At 39.7% G+C, this 25,100-nt stretch overlaps 1 long non-coding RNA gene across 2 annotated transcripts; it reads right to left on the bottom strand.

Annotated features, from left to right (window-relative positions):
• Positions 1-1,615: 1,615 nt before the first annotated feature.
• On the bottom strand, positions 1,616-4,751 carry LOC107830236 (uncharacterized). Of its 2 annotated transcripts, none has more exons than XR_012705208.1 (4): positions 4,297-4,751; positions 2,716-2,870; positions 2,252-2,495; positions 1,616-1,806 (listed from the first exon to the last, which is right to left on the bottom strand). It is a non-coding gene; the product is annotated as an uncharacterized LOC107830236 (long non-coding RNA). The 2 variants fall into 2 exon arrangements; XR_001658098.2 differs by having other exon boundaries at positions 1,618-1,806; positions 4,310-4,750.
• Between the last annotated feature and the right edge of the window lie 20,349 nt (positions 4,752-25,100).

The following is a 25,100-nucleotide window of genomic DNA, read 5'->3' as shown; positions in this document are numbered from 1 at the left end:
TGTGGTTGTGATGACACCTGTCGTATTACAAGGCAAGCCTACTTCCCAAAATATTACTACTAAACCGATTATAAGAAATTAATAAAATATTTCAACATTTAATTTTTTTCATAAACTAAATCAACTCTAAATATAATATAGAAAAATACGGAAACGAGTCCCAAACATCAGCGTGTCACTAAGTCATGAGCGTCTAAAACTATAAACTAAGATATATAAACTATCTAACTGTCCAAAAGAAGAAATAACAAGAGGAGTAACAAGGTCCTGCAGATGCTGGTAGCTACCTTGTAATCTCCACAGATAGTCGGCCTGAAATCAACGATCGCCACGCTCTAACTCACCTAGATCTGCACATAAAATGCAGGGTGTAGTATGAGTACAACCACCTCAGTCGTAACAGAAATAACTAAGGAACTGAGCAGTAGCGACGAGCTAAGTAAAACAGTCCAATTTTTCGCAATTTAAAAAAAAATAAACAGGTAAATTCCATAACTCAGTAAATGCCACAAAGAAATTTAACAGATAAATGTAGCAACATCACAAATAAATATAACCTCATAGCAGTGTCACTTCATCACTCATTACTCGCACTCAGCACTCAACACACTCAACACTCTACGCTTACTGGGAGTGTGTACAGACTCCAGAGGGGCTCCCAAAGCCCAAGAGCTAAGAACGGACAACTCACGTGCCATCATATCAAAACCTGGATCCGCACGGTCAACTCATGCTCTACACGGACAACTCACGCGCTATGGTATCAATACCTGGACCCGCACGGTCAACTCACGTGGTATGTGGACAACTCACACGCCATGGTATTAATATCATCACAACTAGGCCCTCGGCCTCACTCAGTCATGTACCTCTCCAGCCTCACAATACACCACCAATAAGGGGACACAACCCACATCAAGTATCACAACATATCAGCAAAATAATATAGACTGAGGTAAACATGTACAATAATTTATATGACTGAGTACAAATAATTTGAGCATGAATAAAGTCTAAGCATGATCTCTAAATCAAGGCAGACAAGTTCAACAACAAGTAACTACGTAAACACAGATGATGGCCCTGAGGCCTCACGGGATGGACCAAGTCTCCATCCCTCGAGGTATATACTTACACGCCCGTCACCTAGCGTGGGTATACTACAACAAATTAGGCTTTTAACCACACCCGAAAAGGGTGGTCTAAACTAACAAAAAGTGTGGCTTTTGATCAAAGACCACACTTTTCGACCTACGACAACACTTTTCAAAGGGTGGCCAAACAAGCGTAACCTTTGCTTTAAGGCTACGTTTTTCATAAGGTAAAGGTTAAACTTGCCTATGGCCACACTTTTCATGTCCTAAGGCTACACTTCTAAAGCGGGGTCCTTTTTACCTCATAGGTCACGCTTTTCAAGTGTGGCTCCTAAATTAGTTGCACTTCTAAAGCGTGGTCTTTGTTACTAAGCTTTTAAAAAAATTATATTTTTTGTATATATCCTATAATTGTATTTATTAATAAATACATATTTTATCATATATTTGAGGTCATTACTTAAGTATAAAGATCTCAAGTACTTCATTAATCAATAAAAAAAGAGATTGTTTAAACACATACATGCAATTTACTTCGAAAAAGGAATACATTTCATATACTACAATCAACCAATAAAGCAAATTGCTTCAAGTAGTGTGCTAAATATGAACTTTACAAAATCAAATGTATTGTCCAAAAGTCTTCATCATTAACTTCAAATGGATCAAATTGACTTTGGCCACCACGTTTAATAGCATCACAAGAATTTTCCTACACATTGAAAAAAAATCAAATATTAAATAGAAACCAATAGAGTGCAAACTATAGGGAGAAGATTTCACATGTAATTTTCATACATTATGAATAATAATGGAGATTATCATTAGAACTCATATTCAATACAACAAAGGAACAATATGTTACTTAAATTCAATTCACACACCAGGTGCACTTGCCAAAATGTTGCATTCGTGGTAACATAACATCACAAAAATGCAATACGTGAAAATATTCAATCAGATCAGAAGCTAGACTACGTTTCTATTTTGATGGTGACTCAAAAACAGAACCCTCTAGCTCTATGTACTAGCGGTAGCACCAATGGAAATCCCTATGAAAATGGTGATACTAATGCATAAAAGAGAATTCACCATCCCAACAATAGTACTAATATCTTACTTTAGCATGTATAAATAATAAATGAATAAAAAAGTACCTTTCCAAGAATTGGACTATGAGTTAGATCCAAAGGAATTTGAAAACATTTGGTCTCTAACAGCCTCTGCGTTACTTGAATCATCGTAGAAGGATAGGGTAGCTAACACATCTAAATGAGATATGATGAAGTTATATATTATAAGGACCTTGACTAATTCTATTGTTCCTTCAGTTTGAGTAATACTTGCGAAAAGTAAACCCCTTTGATGTCAAGGTCACAATTCTTCATTGGCATAACAAACCTATAAAAAAAAGAGTATTGTGAAATCTTTAGTTAGAAATATTATTAAATACATTTCTTTATTTGTGGCGAAACAGAGAAAAGAAAATATTTTAGTACGTGTAATTTTTTTATTTTCTCTCACAATATGAGAATATTTTTAGCTACAACACTAATAAACAGTTATATTAGAGCAAGCCTGGCTTTGGATTTCAATCAATATATATTTTCAGAAAGGAGACCTGTAAGTTGAATCGCATCTTCTTGTCGGTAAACCACTGCAAAGTTTGACAAAAGACAAGAAATTCTTGGATTATCCATTCTTGTAGAAGTTTCAAAAGGAGTGGAGCTATACACAAGATAACAACGTCTAGTACTGGCTCCCCTAAGCTCAATACTACAAAAGGCAAGAATAATAGTTAGACATAAAAGAGTGTTTAAGTCTATAATTGTATCGAACTAGTGAGTTAGTTGACTATTACGTAGATCTCTTATCATATACAAAAAGTAGTAGTACCAAAAAAACAGGGACAATTTTTATGTGCAAGAAAATATTATCTTTGACAAGCATAGCTATATTCCAGTATCATAGAGCATGTCTTCGACAAACACAAGTATCGTTTTGGTGGACGCCAAATGATTTTGAAAAATAAATGTTGGCTGAAATAGACTATTATAGTAGGCAAATAATTTCACCATATTAAGAACAAATTTACTTAAGACACATATAGAATAATTTTTACATAAAGAGGAAAATCACAAGTTCCAATTTTTTTTTTTTTGATTTTTAGGGGAGCGGTGAAGCCGATAATTTCTTCACTTTGTTACTAAGCTTTAATGAGACATGATATCAGCAGTCACTATGCTACAATAGAAAATGATAATTGTATTCTTTGCTTACTGAATTTTGTAAAAGAAATAAACATAATATTTAAAAAGGATAATGTCAATCTACAGACAAATACATAATTTTAGACAAGAAATTGTAGAATAACATGAAAACATGAAAATGACAAACTCAACAATATTTAAAACTTCCATGCAATTCAGACAGAAGGAAATTAAATTTCATAAAAGAGCTTCAAGGGTAGTATAAATCAAACATATACATAATTCAGGAAGAAGTAATTATCTGCTACTACTTTGTTCAAATTGTTCTTCCTCTAACTAAAATTGTATAATTTCTTATTACACTTCTATTGATTCACTATATTAAATCCAAGCATGTAATTATTTAGTCAAATGTCACCGATCCAATTAAACAATTTGTGTAGTCTCAAAATATTTGAATCCTCCAATAAAAACAAAAGCTTTTAGTTTTATTCAAGTCAATCAAGTTGAGTTTCATCAAAAAACTTTGATATATCTAAATCCGTGAGTTTCGTAGCTCTTTATCATTTAAGTTGAAAGTTCAAATACCCTTGGAAATCTTCTACTTTTCCTTCATTTCCCGGAACAAGCAAAACAAACTTGACTTTTTTTTTTAAAGAAATTCTTTATTGACAGGAATAAAGGTATTTAAAAGTAGGTAAAATAATTTAGATGATAAAGGCAGTATAAAAAATTCTAATATAATAATTTCAAGCCTCTCATGCTAAACCCATAAATGATCTATCCAAAAACTGAGACATTAAAAGATCTACAAATTGTTTAACTCAAGTTTTTCCCAAATTCATAAGAAAGGGACAATATCATAAATTCCCTGAGAAATTCATTTATTCTGTATTCATAAGCAAATCTAAATACTACAATTTTCGATTAAACCCAGAAACTGAATGAAAGTAGAATATCCTGTATATGGTCTCAAAAGAAATAGAAAAAACCTGAATGTCGAACCTTTCTTGTTGTCTTGAGAAACTGACTTATGTAACTCATATCTTAGGAGGAATCAAATAAAGTAAATTAGATCTCCTGCTTTTGAAGAGCATCACCAGTTGGGTGAAATCATTTTCTTCTTTCCCTTTTTGACGAAGATTGGGTGCAATGGACAGTTTTTTTTTTAAATCAAGTGAAGAAGGTTGTGGGTTTCAAACCTTAGAGTAAAGGGGCAACTGGAATCGCTTAGACTTTTAATAAAAAAATTTAGAGGGGAAGTGAGAAATTTTAGAGGGAATCGTTTAAGTGGGAATTTTTGTGCTAATTATTTTTAATTCAAACCACGTCTGCACCGCATTACTTTTAATGTACCAAGGACAAGGATAATGCTTGTAAAGTGTTGCTTAATATCAGAATAAGCGTTCTCAAAAATTTTAATACTAAGCAACACTTGCAATGTGTAGTCTTTGGACATAAAGAGCACACTTTACCGGTGTAGCCCAAACTCCGTTGCCAAAAGCTCTTATCAAAGGTCACCCTTACAAAATTGTTCCTATTGCTACTTTTGGCAACATTTTTGAAGCGTTGCGTTTCCTTAGGCCAATTTTGTTGTAGTGGTATCACCTCCAAACGGTCATACGATATCAAATTCTCCGGGTTTACACCTTCAAAGCCAGAGTTAAAACTGTTACATACCTAAATCGCATAAAATCCTACTCCGGGATACCCTTATCTCTCGACTCGGTCTACAAAAGCTCCAAATCTAACCATAATCATATTAATACCATCACCATATGCTAAAGAATCGAATTCCACAATAAAAACTACAAAATATTCCAAAAATCCAAAATCGGCCAAAATTCGCCCCCCGAGCCCACATCTCAGAATCAGTCAAAATGGCAGAATCATAAACCTCGTTCTCTCCCGAGTCTAATCATATAAAATTTATTAAAATCGGACTCCGTTTGGTCCCTCAAATCCTCACTTAAAACTCTCCAAAACTCAAACCCTAACTCCCTCAATTTCACTTTGAAATCATTAATCAAATCCCAAAAATGATGATGGATTCATGAAATATAACCAAAACCGAGTAGAGAACACTTACCCAATCCATATGGTGAAAATCGCCCAAATCCGAGCTCACCAATTCAACATATGACCGAATGAACAAATCTTAGTTTTATACATTTTTTTGCTAGTTATTGCCTCGTTTCTCATGCCAAATGATTCTAAAACTCGTATTTTAGGCCTCCAACGGATATCTTGTGAAATCCTAGTCAAGTTAGGCTTTTGAATCACTCAATTTGACCTTATAATGAATGAGATATGAAGGTTTTAATATTTGCAAATAATGCAGATTTTTAAATACGCCATCAGTGGCAATTTCGTAATTAATCTGAAAAATCTAGCAACCTAATTCTTAGTAAAATGACCATGAAATCCTCATACGATGTCTAAATTCGACGACTCTTTTTGCTACGGGTCTGTAATTACAATACTGATCTAATGCTTCAATCAAAAAAGAAATCGGAGCTCATTTGTTCAATATGATATCATTTATACTTGAAGAAACGGCGTCGAAACATAATAAAAACGAGCGCAACACAACCCAAACCTATCCGAAATTCACTCGACGCCCTCGGGACCTCAACCAATAATTCCAACCAGTCATATATCACTACTCAAACTTAGTCGAACATCCGAAACACTCAAAACAACATCAAAACAAATCAACCTCGAATTCAAGCGTAAGAACTTCTAAACTTCCAACTTTCACCAATTCAAGCCTAATTCTACCACGGGCCTCCAAATTATATTCCGGACACACTCCTAAGTCTAAAATCACCCAACGAAGCTAACTGAATCATAATAATCCAAATCCGAATTTGATTACTCATAAGTCAACTTCCGGTTGACTTTTCGAACTTAGCTTTCTAACTAAGAGACTAAGTAATCATTTCACTCCAAAACTACTCCGAACCCAAACCTACCAAAACTACTTCGAACAACACATAAATAAGCATAGATGGGGGAAATGGGGCTATACCTCTCAGAACGACTGACCGGGTGGTTACATCCTCCCTTTCTTAAACAAACGTTCGTCCTTAAACAAGTCTAAAAACATATCCGGAGTTTCAAATAGTTGAAACCTTCAGCAATACCGTATCGTCACATTCAAATCATATGAACTCATCTCGCGGTCATATTGTACTCACCACGTATCTATCCAACCACTATTTTCACTAATAGGGACACTATCGAACATATAAGTCCACAAGCACATGCTCACACAATCGATACCTCAGTGTTCAAGCTACAGTCAGAACCCGGCCTCAAGTCCTCCAGACTGGCCCAACATCAACACATAGAAATCACCTCTCACACCTCATCCAAGGAACAAGCCATCATTGCACAACTGATACCGAGCGCTCATGTGCGCATACGAATGCGTGTAAGGAATTCAAAGAGTTACACTTCAAGCTGAATCAATACCACACGATAAGAATTCAAGAAGGTGAAGCTTTTATAAAGGTTTTGTAGCCTCTCGAAGATAAGTACAGACGTCTCTGTACCAATCCGCAAGACTCTACTAAACCCGCTCATGACTCATGAGACTATGTAACCTAGGCTCTGATACCAACTTGTCACGACCCAAAATCTAACCATGGTCGTGATGGCGCCTATTAGGTTACAAGGCAAGCCTACGTCCCAAAATATTACTACTAAACCGATTATAAGAAATTAATAAAATATTTCAACATCTAAATTTTTCATAAACTAAATCAACTCTAAATATAATATAGAAAAATACGGAAATGAGTCCCAAACATCAGGGTGTCAATAAGCCATGAGCGTGTAAAACTATGAACTAAGATATATAAACTGTCTAACTATCCAAAAGAAGAAATGACGAAAGGAGTAACAAAGGTCCTGCGGACACTAGCAGCTACCTTGCAATCTCCACAAATAGCCGGCCTGAACTCAACGATCGTCGCGCTTTAACTCACCTGGATCTGCACATAAAGTGCAGGGTGTAGTATGAGTACAACCACCTCAGTAGTAATAGAAATAACTAAGGAAATGAGCAGTAGTGACGAGCTAAGTAAAACAGTCCAATTATTTATTTTCACAATTATAAAAAACAAAACAAAAATAAACAGGTAAATTCCATAACTCAGTAAATTCCACAAAGAAATTTAACAGATAAATGCAGCAACATCACAAATAAATATAACCTCACAGCAGTGTCACTCCATCACTCATCACTCGCACTTAACACTCAACACTCTACGCTCATTGGGGGTGTGTACAGACTCCGGAGGGGCTCCCAAATCCCAAGCACTAAGCACGAACAACTCACGTGCCATCATATCAATACCTGGATCCGCACAGTCAACTCACGTGCTACGCGGATAACTCACGCACTATGGTATCAATTCCTGGACCCGCACGGTCAACTCACATGCTACGCAGACAACTTAGGCATTATGGTATTAATATCCTCACAACCAGGCCATCGGTCTCACTCAGTCATGTACCTCTCCAGCCTCACAATGCACCACCAATAAGGGGACACAACCCACATCAAGTATCACAATATATCAGCAAAATAATAGAGACTGAGGTAAACATGTACAATAATTTCTATGACTGAGTACACATAATTTGAGCATGAATAAAGCCTAAGCATGATGTATAACATGAAGGCAGATAAGTTCAACAACAAGTAACTACGTAAACACAGATGATGGCCATGATGCCTCACGAGACGGACCAAGTCTCCATCCCTCGAGGTATACACCCACACGTCCGTCACCTAGCATAGGTATCACCTCCAAACAGGCACACGATATCAAATTCTCCGAGTTTATACCCTCAAAGCCAGAGTTAAAACTGTTACATACCTCAACCGTATAAAATCCTACTCCGAGATTCCCTCGTTTCTGGACTCGGTCTCCAAAAGCTCTGAATCTAACCATAATCAAATTAATACTATCACCATGTGCTAAAGAATTGAATTCCATAATAAAAACTACAAAATATGCCAAAAATCTTACATCGGCCAAAATCCGGCCCCTGGGCGCACGTTTCAGAATCAGTCTAAATGGCATAATCATAAATCTCATTCTCTCCCGAGTCTAACCATATAAAATTTATCAAAATCGGACTCCACTTGGTCCCTCAAATCCGCACTTAAAACTCTCCAAAACTCAAACCCTAACTCCCTCAATTTCACATTGAAATCATCAATCAAATCTAAAAAACGATGATGGATTCATGAAATATAACCAAAACCAAGTGGAGAACACTTACCCCAATTCATATGGTGAAAATCGCCTCCAAAATTGCCCAAATCCAAGCTCACCAGCTCAAAATATGACTGAATGAACAAATCCTAGTTTTATATATTTTTCTGCCAGCTATTCTGCTCGTTTCTCATGCCAAATGATTCCGAAACTCATATTTTATGCTTCCAATGGATTCTTTGTGAAATTTTAATCAAGTTAGGCTTTTGAATCACTCCATTTGACCTTATAATAAATGAAATATGTAGGTTTTAATATTTACAAATAGTGCAGCTTTTTAAATACGCTATCAGTGGCAATTTTGTAATTAATCTGAAAAATTTAACATCCTAATTCTTAGTAAAATAACCATAAAATCCTCATACGATGTCCAAATTTGACGATTCTTTTACGGATCCGGAATTACAATACAAATCTAATGCTTCAATCAAAAAAAAAATCAGAGCTCATTTGTTCAATATGATATCATTTATAATTGATGAAACGATATCAAAACATAAGAAAAACGAGCGCAACACAACTCAAACCTATCCGAAACTCACCCGAGGCCCTCGGGACCTCAACCAATAATTCCAACCAGTCATATATCACTATAGTCGAACCTCCGAAACAAACAAAACAACATCAAAACAAATCAACCTCGAATTCAAGCCTAAGAACTTCTAAACTTCCAACTTTCACCAATTCAAGCCTAATTCTACCACGGACCTCCAAATTATATTCCGGGCACACTTCTAAGTCTAAAATCACCTAACGAAGCTAACCGAATCATAAAAATCAAAATTCGAATTCGATTACCCATAAGTCAACTTTCGGTTGACTTTTCGAACTTAGCTTTCTAACTAAGAGACTAAGTAATCATTTCACTCCAAAACTACTCCCAACCCAAACCTACCAACTCGATACAACTCAACACAGCTGAACAACACATAAATAAGCATAGATGGAGGAAATGGGGCTATAACTCTTAGAACGACTGACCGGGTCGTTACATCCTCCCCCTCTTAAACAAACGTTCATCCTCGAACGAGTCTAAAAACATATCCGGAGTCTAAAATAGGTGAAACCTTCAGAAATACCTTCTCGTCATATTTAAATCATATGAACTCATCTTACGGTCACATCATGCTCACCACGTATCCATCCAGCTATTATTTTCACTAATAGGGACATTATCGAACATATAAGTCCACAAGCACGTGCTCACACAATTGATAGCTCAGTGCTCAAGCTACATTCAGAACCCGGCCTCAAGTCCTCCAGGCTGGCTCAACATCAACACATAGAAATTACCTCTCACACCTCATCCAAAGAATCACAAGCCGTCATTGCATAACTGATACCGAGCGCTCATGTGCGCATACGAATGCGTGGAAGGAATTTAAAGAGTTACACTTCAAGCTGAATCAATATCGCACGATAAGAATTCAAGAAGGTAAAGCTTTCCTAAACGTTCTGCAGCCTCTCGAAGATAAGTATAGACGTCTCCGTACCGATCTGCAAGACTCTAATAAACTCGTTCATCACTCGTGAGACTATGTAACCTACGCTCTGATACCAACTAGTCACGACCCAAAATCTAACCATGGTCGTGATGGCACCTATCGTTTTACAAGGCAAGCCTACTTCCCAAAATATTACTACTAAATCGATTATAAGAAATTAATAAAATATTTCAACATTTAAATTTTTCATAAACTAAATCAACTCTAAATATAATATAGAAAAATACGGAAATCAGTCCCAAACATCGGGGTGTCACTAAGTCATGAGCGTCTAAAACTATGAACTAAGATATATAAACTGTCTAACTGTCCACAAGAAGAAATGAAAAAAGGAGTAACAAGGTCCTACGAACACTAGTAGCTACCTTGCAATCTCCACAGATAGTCGGCCTGAACTCAACGATCGTCGCGTTTTAACTCACCTGGATCTGCACATAAAGTGCAGGGTGTAGTATGAGTACAACCACCTCAGTAGTAACAGAAATAACTAAGGAACTAAGTAGTAGTGACAAGCTAAGTAAAACAGTCCAATTATTTATTTTTATAATTTACAAATATAAACAAAAATATACAGGTAAATTCCATAACTTAGTAAATGCCACAAAGAAATTTAACAGATAAATGCAGCAACATCACAAATAAATATAACCTTACAGCAATGTCACTCCATCACTCATCACTCGCACTCAGCACTCAGCACTCTACACACTCAAAACACTCAACACTCTGCGCTCACTAGGGGGGTGTACAGACTCCGGAGAGGCTCCTAAAGCCCAAGCACTAAGCACGGACAACTCACGTGCCATCATATCAATACCTGGATCTGCACGGTCAACTCACGTGCTACGCGGACAACTCACGTGCTATGGTATCAATACCTGGTCCCGCATGGTCAACTCAGGTGTTACGCGGATAACTCACATGCTATGATATTAATATCCTCACAACCAGGCCCTCGGCCTCACTCAATCATGTACCTCTCCAGCCTCACAATGCACCACCAATAAGGGGACACAGCCCACAGCAGGTATCACAACATATAAGCAAATAATAGAGACTGAGGTAAACATGTACAATAATTTCTATGACTTAGTACAATTAATTTGAGCATGAATAAAGCCTAAGCATGATCTCTAACATGAAGGCAGACAAGTTCAACAACAAGTAACTATGTAAACACAGATGATGTCCATAAGGCCTCACGGGACGAACCAAGTCTCCATCCCTCGAGGTATACACTCATACGTCCATCACCTAGCATGGGTATCACCTCCAAACAGTTACACGATATCAAATTCTCCAGGTTTATACCCTCAAAACCAGAGTTAAAACTGTTACTTACCTCAACCAAATAAAATCTTACTCCAGGATGCCCTCGTCTCTGGACTCGGTCTACAAAAGCTCTGAATCTAACCCTAATTAGTTTAATACCATCACCATGTGCTAAAGAATCGAATTCCACAATAAAAACTACAAAATATGCCAAAAATTCGAAATTGGCCAAAATTTGGCCCCCAGGCCCACGTCTCGGAATCAGTCAAAAATGGTAGAATCATAAACCTAGTTCTCTCCCGTGTCTAACCATATAAAACCTATCAAAATCGGACACCGTTTGGTCCCTCAAATCCTCACTTAAAACACTCCAAAACTCAAACCCTAACTCCCTCAATTTCACTTTGAAATCATCAATCAAATCCCAAAAATGATGATGGATCCATGAAATATAACCAAAACCGAGTAGAGAACACTTACCCCAATCCGTATAGTGAATATTGCCTCCAAAATCGCCCAAATCCGAGCTCCCCAACTCAAAATATGACCGAATGAACAAATCCTAGAGACTGGGACGATCATATAGCCTTCCATCAACCAAGGCAAATGAACTACATGCCCAACATGTTCGCTCAACCAGAAGATGCCAAGGGGTGGGTGGAGCTTTTCGAAAATCTAACTGAGGATCAAATACAATGGATGTTCGAGTGGTTCCCTATTGAAGAGTTCATCGCCCGATCCAGGGATGCACTATTTCTGATACTGATCGGTTTGAGGGGAACCTACCTTTATGTCCCTCTCCGGGTTATGAGACAGGCTGGTAGGAAGCAGGTTATACCAAGGGTCGACCAGATGAGTCACTTCCGGGCTGACTTCCAAGCTGATAACAGTCCTTATAAGTGTCAATCTCAACATATGTGGCATTGCAAGATCGCCATGGGAAGAGATACTATCGAGCCAGACAGATACCATGTTGGCTGCACCCCGTACTATTCAGGATGGCTGGAGGATAATCACAATGGTCTGGGCCAACCTGGGTTTGTTCGAGGTCACAGAATCATCGATGAAAGGGCTGAAGCATAGATCAAATACAACTAACTGCGCAAGAGGATTCGGGAATGTGAAAGCGAACACCGTGAGATTCAAGAAGCCCACCAAAAGCTGATTAAAGAGTGGAAGGACATGGTTGTCAGTGCCGACAAGCGACTAGGTTACCTGGAACGAGGTTTAGTGGAGCTGGAAAGGAAGTTTTGCAAGAGGATCGAGGACTGCCAGAATGCTGAGGGAAACGAAAGTGGACACCTGGCTAGAGCCTACTCGCTGCTGGGACTTCGCGAGCTGGTGAAGCTGTTCGATGGAGCCAAAGATACCGAGTCTGGGGAAGGTCCTTCTGGGACCAAATAGATAGGAGTCTTTTCTTTTGCTTTAAGAAATGTAATAAGGCCAGTGGTCACTAGTAATATTTTATTTCCTGTCGTTTTGGGGTTCGTCTATTTTTATCAATAAAATGAGGCATTTAGCATTATAAGATCTCCAAATCAACTTGTCGTTAGGCCTACCTCGGGCACAAAGAGGTCCCCCAAATTAGGACACGATTTATGTTCTCACACTATGTGTTTAAATATTGCAACATTTATTTTCATAATCCTCACTAACTTGTTACCTTTTTTGTTTTTTTTTTGTTTTTTTTATTCCCCTCCCCAAAGGTTAGTTTGTGCACTCTGGCATCGTCATTATATTTCACAAGATCTCGGGGCCCTCCACCCACTCCTCTTCCTAGTCCGGTCAAAAACAAGAACAAAGAAAAGATGGAGGATTTGAACAACTCAACTAAGCGGGTAGAGGTCACTCATGGTACTCAGGTCTCCAAAGAAAGTGCGTCCCAACTCGAGCAAAAACTGTTAAAATTTTAGGAGGAACTTGACCAAGTCCGGAACTTGGCGAGCTTATCATTTTCCCTCACTACCCCAGATGTCAATTTTCTTAACGCTTAGAACCCCACACCTCCACAAAGTATCCCGAAACCACAAAACCATCCCGCTCCTCACCATCACTGCAACACCTGACATACTTCCAACAATACTCCACTGTTCATCCCAGAACCTTTGAACTCCACAAATGACCATTTCCACACTCATAACACCCTCATCTATGGGGAGACTATACCACAATCCACTCAACCCATTTCAAGCACACCTAAGTTTAATGACAAAGACTCACTCATCAGGAACCTGGCAGAAGAACTCAAAAAACTGACTAGCCGGATTCAGGGCGTCAAAGGAAGTAAGGGGGTTGAAGGGCTGAATTATGAAGACCTTTGCATTCAACCCGATATCGAACTGTCCGAGGAGTACAAACCTCCTATGTTCGAGATGTTTGATGGTACAGGGGATCCGAGAGTTCATCTGAGAACATACTGTGACAAGTTGGTCGGAGTAGGGAAGGACGAAAAGATTCGCATGAAACTTTTCATGAGGAGTCTGAAGGGAGATGCTCTGTCTTGGTACATTAGCCAAGATATGAAGAAATTGTCAAACTGGGTAATCATGGCGTCCGATTTCATGGACAAGTTCAGGTTCAACACAGAAAATGCACCAGACGTGTTCTACATCCAGAACCTAAAGAAGAAACCCACGGAAACATTCCGCGAGTATGCCACTCGCTGGAGGTCAGAAGCTGCTAAAGTCAGGCCTACTCTAGAGGTAGAACAAATGAACAGGTTTTTCATCCGAGCTCAAGACCCCCAGTACTATGAAAGGTTGATGCTGATTGAAAGCTAGAAATTTTTCGACATCATAAAGCTAGGTGAGAGGATTCAGGAAGGCATCAAAAGTGGTATGGTCACAAACGTTGAAGCCTTGTAGGGTACCAACAAGGCTCTACAGTCTGGTGGCACGTACAAGAAAAGGGACGTGAGCGTCATGATGGTTGCACAGAGGACCATGTCCCCTATCAAATACCAAACCTACCCGATGCCTCCACTCACATATCAACCTACTCCAAATTACCAAGCACTCTCGCCCTCTTACCAAATCCACCACCTACTTACCAATCACCTCCACCTCCTACATATCAACCTACTTCGCCCAGATATTCCCAACCGTACATGTTTACCAAGCCTACAATGCTCAACCCTCTCACTATCAATCACCTCCCACTCGCCAAAACTTTCCCAGACCCCGACCAAATTTCGATCGCAGACCTCCCAAACAATATACAGCCATTGCTGAACCAATTGACCAGTTGTATGAAAGGCTCAAAGCTGCCGGTTATGTCACCCCCATCCCTTCTATAAACCTTGAAAACCCTTCTCAGTGGGTTAACCCAAACAAATCATGTGCATACAATTCCGGCATGAAAGGGCATACCATTGATGAATGCCATTCTCTGAAAGATAAGATCTAGACTTTGATCGATAACAAGATCATTGCAACAAAGGAGCCTACTCCGGATGTCCGCAAAAACCCTCTTCCAGACTACAAGGGTGGAGGCATTCACATGATTGAGATAGAGGATGATTGGGATCCCAAAGGATCGATCGGTTTAATCACAGAAGGTGACAAACCAAAGAAGCCAATAGTCACCCTCAATCCGATTGTAGTCCAGACTCAGCCTTTTGGGGACACCGAGGTAAATATGTGCATACCACTTGAGTTTGAAGAGCCCTCCCCCACAAAGACGCCAACACCAATTGAGGTCGAATTTGGGTCTCCAGCAAACACACCCGCACTGTTCGAAGTTGCAGTTTTACCGTCTAAAATACATGCTCCATTTGGGGTAAAGGCGCCCATTCCAATAGCAATGTTGGCTATAACGCCATTCCAAATGCCATACCTTGGGACTACACAGCTGAGGAAAGAAGAAAAGGGAAAGCCAAGTCTAGGGAAGCAGTTGCAGCACAAGGTATGGCAAGAACCGGTAGGGTTTATACCCCGGAACATTTAGCCGAGTCGAGTAAGTAGGCCTCTGGTTAGCCGACCGTCACTGAAACCGGGCCTGATGATCTCTGGAGAAAGATACAAGTAAAGGAATACTCAGTCATTAATCAACTGAACAAAACGCCAGCACAGATCTCTATCCTAGCTTTGATGCAAAGCTCTGATGCACATAAGAATGCTCTATTAAAGGTGCTAAGTGAGGCATATGTACCAAGCAACATCACCGGAGGGGAAAAGGAAAACATGGTAGGGCAGGTATTGGAGAGTCACAAGATTACTTTTCACGAAGATGAGTTGCCACCAGAAGGGTTGAGTCATAATAAGGCGTTGCACATCACTCTGCAATGCGAGGATTATTTCATCACCAGAATCCTGATTGACGGAGGGTCCAGCCTCAAAATTTGTCCATTGGTAACATTTAGAACATTGGGAAAAAGTCTACATGAGATCAAGGATAGGGCCATCAATGTCAAAGCTTTCGACGGTTCCCAAAGATCCACTATCGAGGAAATTAGCTTATGTCTGCAAATGGGGTCTACTTGGTTTGATGTTGAATTTCAAGTAATAGACATGTCGGCATCTTACAATTTGTTGTTGGGATGGTCGTGGATTCATGTCGCTGGGGATGTAGCATCCACACTACATCAGGCAGTGAAGTTTAAGTGGAATCACCAAGAGGTGATCATCCACGGCGACGGTAGCAATCCCATATACAGTCGCTAGACCATCCCAGCAATCGGAGGAAGAAGAAAGATAGGCGGGGAAACTTATCACCACATCGAGCGAGTCAACGCCGTTGACAAAGACAAATGGTGGGACAACAAAATTGAGAGTATATTGAACTGAAGCGGATATGAACCTGGCAAAGGACTTGGCAAGAATCTCCAAGGGATCGCCAAGCCTATCAAACTAAAGAAATATAGTACCACTTTTGGGCTGGGATATGAGTATACTTGGGAGGAATTCAACATCTGGTCGCCACCATGGCGCGGTCCTTACTACCCACTGGAGCAGCCGATACCACACTTGGAGCAAACTTTCCAGCCAACCGATGTTATCTATGGGTCGGAAGAAGAGGAAGCACTGGCAGCAATAAGGAATTTGTTCCTAAAAGATGATGACATGGATTGTTGTGTCATTTTCGAGGAGGGGGGAGAAAGGCCCTTCCATATAGTCGTAAGCAGGGGAGCATGCCTCAATAACTGGACCATCAGAACCACCAGAGCCCAGAAAGCTTCGAGGTAGCAAGGCTGAACAAAGCACCATGCATTGTCTTTCATTTTTGCTAGTTGATTTTCTCTTTGCATTTTTAATTCCAAAATAAGAGCTCCAATGTTCAAAACAGTTATGAAATTTGTCAAAGCACTCCAATTTTTTATAAATCATACTCTCATTATTTTCTCTCATTTACTTTATTTATACAGTGTTACTATTACTTATTTTGATGAACCAACGATCGTGACATGCAACGAGACAATGCAACAAACGGGCATAGATTCAGAGGAAGATGATATACCGGAAGAGATTGTTAAAGAGGTTAAAATTTTTGAGAACAGACCTAAGTCCAACCTGGACGAGACTGAGATTGTTAACTTGAAAGATGTAAAAAATGTTAAAGATACACGAATCAGCGTTCACTTGTCACTTTCAGAAAAGGAAGAATACACATAATTTCTAAAGGAATATAAGGACATATTCGCCTGGTCGTATGACGATATGATTAGTTTGAGTACATCTATTATGGCACACAAACTGCCAACGGATCTGACATGTCTGCCAGTAAAGCAGAAGCTCAACCCTGACATGAGCTTGAAAATCAAGGAAGAAGTCACTAAGTAAGTCAAAGTTAAGGTTCTCAGGGTGGTAGAATATCCGAGATGGTTGGCCAACATTGTGCCAGTGCCAAAGAAGGATGGGAAGGTCAGGGTCTGTGTTGACTACCGGGATCTTAACCAGACCAGTCCAAAAGATGACTTCCCTTTGCCAAACATACACGTCCTGATTGACAATTACGCCAAGCATGAGTTGCAGTCATTCGTGGATTGTTTTGTTGGGTATCATCAGATCTGGATGGATGAAGGAGACGCTGAGAAAACAGCTTTCATCACGCTGTGGGAAATGTACTGTTACAAGATGATGCCATTCGGACTAAAGAATGCAGGGGCTACCTACATGAGGGCCATGACTACCATTTTTTATGATACATAAGGATATCGAGGTGTATGTATATGATGTCATCATCAAATCCAAGAAAGCCACTGATCACATGGAAGATTTAAGGAAGTTCTTCAACAGATTGAGAAGGTATAACCTGAAACTGAATCCTGTGAAATGTGCATTTGGGGTTTCTGCCAAAAAACTACTCGGGTTCATTGTAAGTCGCCGAGGAATATAACTGGATCCATTAAAGGTTAAAGTCATTCAAGAATTGCCACCGCCAAAGAACAAGAAAGACGTGATGAGTTTCCTAGGGAGACTCAACTACATCAGCCGGTTCATAGCTCAATCCACTATTATTTGCGAGCCAATCTTTAAGATGTTGAAGAAGGACGCCGCTACCAAATAGACTGATGACTGTCAGAGAGCCTTCAACAGAATTAAGGAGTACCTGTCAACACCGCTAGTTTTGGTCCTACCCAAACCAGGTAGACCCCGATTACTCCACCTTGTAGTGCTAGATGGAGCGTTCAGTTGTGTTCTTGGGAAACATGATGAAATGGGGAGGAAGGAGCAGGCCATCTACTATCTTATCAAGAAGTTCACCCCGTACGAGGCCCGGTATTCTCTATTAGAATGCACCTGTTGTGCTCTGACTTGGGTAGCTCAGAAGTTGAGGCACTATTTATGTGCCTATACCACGTATCTCATATCAAGGATGGATCCATTGAAGTACATCTTTCAGAAGCCCATGCCCACTGGCAAGCTATCCAAGTGCAAATCCTGCTAAGTGAATTCGACACAGTCTATGTAGCTCAGAAAACAATCAAAGGACAGGCTTTTGCAGATCATCTTGCCGAGAATCTCGTGGACGGATAATATGAACCCTTAAAGACGTATTTTCCTGATGAAGAGGTGTCATTCATAGGAGAAGACATTGCAGAATCCTATGATGGTTGGAGAATGTTTTTCGATGGAGCAGCAAATTTCAAAGGAGTTGGCATAGGGGCAGTCCTAGTGTCAGAAATCGGTCAGCATTATCCCGTGTTTCCAAACTCAAATTCCCTTGCACCAACAACATGGCTGAGTACGAGTCCTGCATCTTGGGACTCAAGATGGCCATTGACATGAACATCTAAGAGTTGCTAGTGATCGGGGATTCAAACTTTCTTATATGTTAGGTCCGAGAAGAATGGGCAACCAAGAACTCCAAGATACTCCCCTATCTGTATCATGTATTGGAGTTGTGAAAGAGGTTCACAAAGACAGAGTTCCAGCATGTTCCCAGGGTCCAGAATGAATTTGCCGATGCATTGGCTACCCTATCATCCATGATACAACATCCAGATAAGAATTTCATTGACTCTATTCCAATAAAATGAACAGCCAGCTTACTATGCTCACATCGAAGAAGAAGCGGATGGAAAACTTTGGTTTCATGATATCAAGGAATACTTGGCGAAAAGAGAATATCCAGAGCTTGCAAACCCTATTCAAAAGCATACACTTCGAAGATTATCCAACAATTTCTTTCACAGCGGAGGAATCCTGTATAGGAGGACTCCGGATCTGGGATTGCTAAGGTGTATCGACGCAAAGGAAGCATCTAAATTGCTAGAATAAATCCATGCTGGGACTTGCGGGCCACATATGAATGGCTTTGTCTTAGCTAAGAAGATACTCCGAGCTGGTTATTTTTTGGATGACTATGGAAACGGACTGCATCCAGTATGTCCGGAAGTGCCACTGTTGTCAGACACATGCGGATATGATAAAGGTGCCTCCAAATGAGCTTAACGCAACAAGCTCACCATGGTCATTCGCCACTTGGGGAATGGATGTTATCGGACCAACTGAACATGTCGCATCAAACGGGCACAGGTTTATCCTAGTGGCAATTGATTATTTCACCAAATGGGTTGAAGCAGTATCTTACAGAGTAGTGACCAAGAAAGTCATGGCTGACTTTGTCCGCGACCGTATCGTTTGTCGGTTCGGAATTCCAGAATCAATCATTACTGATAATGGTTCCAATCTCAACAGTGATTTGATAAAAGCCATGTGTGAAACCTTCAAAATCAAATACAAGAATTCCACAGCTTACAGACTCAAATAAACGGAGCCGTGGAGGCAGCCAACAAGAATATTAGGAAGATACTAAGGAAAATGATAGACAGGCATAAGCAATGGCATAAGAAGCTATCGTTTGCTCTATTGGGGTATCGCACCACAGTCCGCACATCAACTAGGGCAACCCCTTATATGCTGGTTTACGGTACAGAGGCAGTCATTCCCGCCGAAGTGGAAATTCCCTCCCTAAGGATCATACAGGAAGTTGAACTCGATGATGCAGAATGGGTGAAAAGTCATTGCGAATAACTAGCTCTTATAGACGAAAAGAGAATGAATGCAGTTTTCCACGGTCAGCTTTATCATAACAGAATGTCCAGAGCCTTCAACAAAAGAGTCAAGCCAAGACAGTTCACACCGGGGCAGCTAGTGTTAAAGAAAATTTTCCCGCATCAAGATGAAGCCAAGAGAAATTCTCTCCCAACTGGCAGAGTCCATACATGGTTCATCGGGTTCTGACAGGAAGAGCCCTCATACTCGCAGAAATGGACGAAGAAGTTTGGCCAAAGCCGATAAATTCAGACGCAGTCAAGCGTTACTATGTGTAATCTTTATGCTTTGCTCATATGATGTAATTTGAACTATGCCTGACCTAATTCCTATTTAAGAGGGGATACATAGGCAGCCCTATGGGTTTGGTCACAATTCAACAAAACTCTTATTTTGCCCCGCAATTGGAAACTAAGGCAGAATTTTAAGGAGGGCTCTCAAAATTCCGAAGATGATTACAGCCAATTGTCACTAGCAATAGTCAAAAGCAGCAACCCAGTAAACTGGGGCAGAATTTTGAGGAGGACCCTCAAAATTCCGTAACAAGGAAGGTTGCAATGTCTTGAACCACGTCGCAGTCATCGGTTCATCTGAAGAAAACTAATCTTAATTATGTATTTATTGTCACATTTTCTTTACTAAATCACGCATGTTTATTTCTCAAATTGCTCTGTTCAGCAATGCTACCCCCAACAATACGTATAGCGTCACCAGATCAAAGCCGAGCAGGTCAAGAAGAGCCAGTGGAGATACAAACTAACCTCCCCTCTTTATAAAACTCACGATTTTTCTTTGAATGCAGATACTTCAGTTGCATAATCATCAAATATACTATACACTCACGAGACTCACATTGCTTAGAAATACAACTCTCAGAACCGTTGCACTTACTCACAGTTGCTGCACGCTGTGTCCCCAGCAGACACAGTATCCCCAGCAGTAGCAATATCGCAATCCGCTATCAGCTAAGAAAATTCTATTATCTCCATCTGCATTTCCTGCATTGCATAAGGCTACCATTCTGCCTTCCGAGACGAAGCTCTGTCTCCATCTGCATTTCTTGCATTGCATAAGGCTACCATTCTGCCTTCCGAGACTAAGCTCTATCTCCATCTGCATTTCCTGCATTGCATAAGGCTACCATTCTGCCTTCCGAGACTAAGCTCTGTCTCCATCTGCATTTCCTGCATTGCATAAGGCTGCCATTCTGCCTTCCGAGACTAAGCTCTGTCTCCATCTGCATTTCCTGCATTACATAAGGCTCTCATTCTGCCTTCCGAGACTAAGCTCTGTCTCTCTCTGCATTCTCTGCATTGCATAAGGCTACCATTCTGCCTTCCAAGACTAAGCTCTGTCTCCATCTGCATTTCCTGCATTGCATAAGGCTACCATTCTGCCTTCCGAGGTTAAGATCTACCTCCATCTCGCATGGCTGAAAGATCGTCGCCTTCATTTACTTCTTGCATAGTTGAAAGATCGCCACCTTCATTTACTTCTTGCATGGCTGAAAAATCGCCACCCTACTGCATCTCATGTGCTGAAAGATTGCCAAATTATCCTAGGGCATCATCGTTCAGAGGCACCATTTGCATAGCCCGAGAACACCATGCCATGGCCCAAGGATCCTTTTAATCTTTTGCATATCATTATTCAAAAGCATCACGGTTCGGAGTCACCATCCTCATAGCCCAAGAGCATCATTTCATGGCCGCAAATCCTTCATTATACGCTTCATGGCCCAGGACATCATGGTCCTATGACGTCATCCTAACTGTCCTGACAGCATGCATGGTCCAACGGGAACTTGCATCATGTTTAAATTTACGCACACTATACACTTGTATTGCTTATTTGCAGGTAAACTGGCGAGAAACGGCCGTCTCAATAGGATCAACCCCGCTCCAGTTCCCACAGCTCTACTAGACTTTAACCATCTATCCCAACCCGAATATTTCGTCCATTTTTGAAAAATCTCTATCAGCATATTCCGCCGACGGATCCTAAACTACATATAGCCTAATTCCTGTAAGACCAGGGATATGCAGGCAGCTCAGGAACCAGAGCAATGTCAGATTCTTCAAACCATTTCATTCGGTCAAATTGGCCATCACATCTTTACCTGACAACTCTTTCATCCTTCCCGGGTAAAGAGGAGCAGCTGTTGATACCCAATTTTTCTCCAGGCATTTTATATATTCAAAATACTTTCAAAATAGTATGTATGTGCATATATAAGTATGCCCAAGTATTTTAGTATTTTTTCCTAATTTTCAAAAGATCTTTTAGATCAATTTATTGCCCATTTTAGTTGTACAAAAACTAATAATTATTCCCAAAGTCATCATTTTGGTGAATAACTCATTTTATTCTCACATTTATACCAAAATATAGCTAATGTAATTTTTACGCATTTTTACAAATTTATTTAGTATTTTTAAAGCTAAATTGCATATAATTGCAATTTTAGCATATCTTAAGATTTAATCACGTTTATAATTACAAAATTGACTCTAGTATTTTTAGTTAATATTTATACATTATTAATTAATTTAGTACTTTTAATTTGTTTTCAGAAATCATTTTACTATTTTTATAAAATAAAAAGGGGAAAAGCAGCTATTTAAACACTAGCCCTATTTTATTTTAATTATAGCCCAAATCAACCCCCCAATTAACCCAATTTCAAATTCCCAATTGACTGGCCCAATTTCAATTTAATGCGCCCCTGACCCAACTAATTTAACCTGCCCGGCCTTCCCCTTTTGATCCGGGCCATTGATCAAAATGATCAACGGCCACAATCATTTCTTTCCTTTTTTAATCCACCCACACCCCTAACCCTAGTTCATTTCATCTAAACCGCTACCTCTGAAACCCCTCTCCTCTCTCAAACTCTCTCGAACATTCCCTAACCCTAGCCCCCTCTCGCCGTCTTCAACCTTGGAACCACCGGAATCCATGGCCTCTCAGGCCATGGGAGTCTTGAACTCACCTCACTTTGCTCTTATACACTTGATACTTGAATATCCAAGGCCAGACCTTGAAGGTTCCCACCCAGACCTTCGCCGGCTCGAGGTTTCACGGCCATCTCTGGCCTTGCTCCGGTGTATCCGGGTCTTCTGAGCCTGCGTCTGACTTCTCCGACTCAGATCGGTGATCTTTTCAAAGCCTTTCTCATTCTAGGGTTCTTCTGAAACCCTGACGCTTCGAGGTTTTCTCCAATTTTCTTAGATCTATTGTGTTTCCATGCTCTACTTGAGTTTTTAAACGATTTTCCCAATTTTTCTTTCAAAAAAAAATTACTTTCAAAATCACTTCTTTCCAATTTAGGGTTTTTTGAAAATGCTTAAAGTGTTTCTCTGACTTTTCTTTTCCTTTTCCTTTGTGCATGTTTGTCTCTACTGTGTTCTTATGTTCTTTTTTTACCATGCATGTTCTTCTGCTGTATTTTCTACACTATGTGCTTGTATTCTTTTCATTATGCTTTGCTATTTTCTTCCATTATGATCTGATAAGCTTTGCCTATTGTTTCCTTCTACCATGTTCATTAAGTGTTCTTACTATTTTACTTTGTTTTAAGTTTCTTCTAAAAGACCTGCTTAAGTATGTTTTCCTCTACTGTCTCTTCTACTCTCATTATGCTTCGAATTAGTTCATTCACTCTGTTTGCCTTGAACTTTCTACTGTATTTGCTTGTTTTCTCATGAGTTTTTGAAAGAACCCCTAAACCTATTTCGACTAATTGCCTCCTTATCTCTGTATTTGATTCAAGGCGGAAACCCTAGAATTTGGGGATTCTGCCGAGGTTTATTTATGTGAACTAGGGTTTTATTTTTTCAGAACCCTTAACTCTTTCATGACTGATTTTGAGTCTCTACTGAGTTTGGACATCTTTTCTTTTCTTTCTACTGATTTTACAATGGCGTGACTAGTTTCTTTCATGTTTAACGTGTCTGTATGTTTTTATATGTGATGAATCTTTCTTCAAAAGGGTTTTCAAACTTGTGATTGATTCAGAATTCCTTTTAAATAGGTCTAATTGATTGTTTACCGATTTTCCTTAAGTTAAAAATCTTTCCCATCTTTCTGACTTGGTTCATTCATACCAAATCTCAGACCTCGTGATTTACTAGCTGTTAATTGATTTCCTTGTCCTTAAATAACCTTTATGTATTTTCCCCTAATTTGCTACTTTGCACAAAGTGTTTATTCAATTCCATTCCTTAAAGGGCTTCACCCGTTTGAATCTGAATCCCTTAATTAAGGGAAACCTTGTGTAATTGATTAACAATCAATTTTAAAACTATCTTCTTACCTTATTTCTGCCTGATCTTTACACTATAAAAGGCACGACCTTTTTACACCTTACATACTTGACACTACAGACTTCACAATACACAATTCTTTCTGAATTCTTACTCACACTTATAGTATTCTATCTTCGTGGCTGCACTTTGGCTCTTACAAGACTACTGCTTTCTCTTTGTTTGTTTTCTCTGAAACTGGTATGTCCTAATTTTAGTTTCAGCATCACCCCAATGTGTTTACTTAAAGTTTTATATCCATGACTACCTTACTGTTTATGTAGAGTTCAATATGTAACTTAATATGCCTATGTTCTACTGTCTGTTTCTACTGTGAATCTTTACTCCCTACCCCATTACCCCTATGTGTTTGTAAGTGGTGACTCAGGGTATGGCAACATGAGTTGTTGCCCATGACTTGAGTTCTGAACCAGTGAGGTCCTAACCTCTAATAGGCTGGAGGACGTGCTATCATATCCCATTGCTGAGTATGCCCATCAGCCTGCTTCTCTTGTGTTCTTGCAAATTCCCTGCTCCTCTATACCCCTATATGCATTGATTTTTATGTTGTTCCTTTTTTCCCCTTTCCCATTCAGAATTTCACTTCTGCACTTGCACTCTCTCCTAGCTTCTAGGTTCTGCCCCCCCTCTTGTGAGCCTTGCCTTGGGACCTTGAGTTACCTCTGAACTTGGACACTTGAGGGCTTGGCCCTTCCACACTACACTATGTTCTTTATCTGGTAACATTTGGGTGTGAGCACTGCCCGGAGTCCATATGAGGCTCTTAGGGAACTATAACATATCCAAAGATGAGAGAAAGGCTTTGGATCATGATCTTTGGAGTTGGTTCATCTCATATTTCAGACATGGAGTCTGAATTGGGCTCCCCTTGGTTGTACTTTTAATTTTTGATGTTTTTCTTGTTTCAT

Source organism: Nicotiana tabacum, chromosome 22 (assembly GCF_000715075.1).
Source record: "Nicotiana tabacum cultivar K326 chromosome 22, ASM71507v2, whole genome shotgun sequence".
In the NCBI taxonomy this organism is placed as follows: Eukaryota; Viridiplantae; Streptophyta; class Magnoliopsida; order Solanales; family Solanaceae; genus Nicotiana; species Nicotiana tabacum.
This window is presented reverse-complemented; position numbering and strand designations above follow the sequence as displayed.